The sequence below is a fragment of the Etheostoma cragini genome, chromosome 19, assembly GCF_013103735.1.
Source record: "Etheostoma cragini isolate CJK2018 chromosome 19, CSU_Ecrag_1.0, whole genome shotgun sequence".
NCBI lineage: Eukaryota > Metazoa > Chordata > Actinopteri > Perciformes > Percidae > Etheostoma > Etheostoma cragini.
In genome coordinates, this window is record NC_048425.1 from 977,973 (window position 1) to 978,296 (window position 324).

Below are 324 nucleotides of genomic sequence, written 5' to 3' on the forward strand. Positions count from 1 at the left end.
TTCTCTCTCAGAGCAGCTGTAGTCAAACAGAACACCAGGACAGCAGTGCCCCCATGAGGTGGAACAGAGCTGCTGCCTTCAGGTACATCCAGGATACAGGGAAGAAACAAACTCTGGCTTGTTTTTTGTTGTTTTTTCTAGAAAAACGATGCTAGTGAGTTTTCCTGAAGGCACCCAAAAAGCTTTTTCTCATTTGGCAGCTTAAATTAGTAGCTGGAGACTTACAGTGCTGTTCATGAGAACGGGAACTCGTGCTTACGTTGACTAAAAACTAAAAAGAGGAAGAAAAAAAATCATCAATCATCATCAATCAATTTTAAAAAA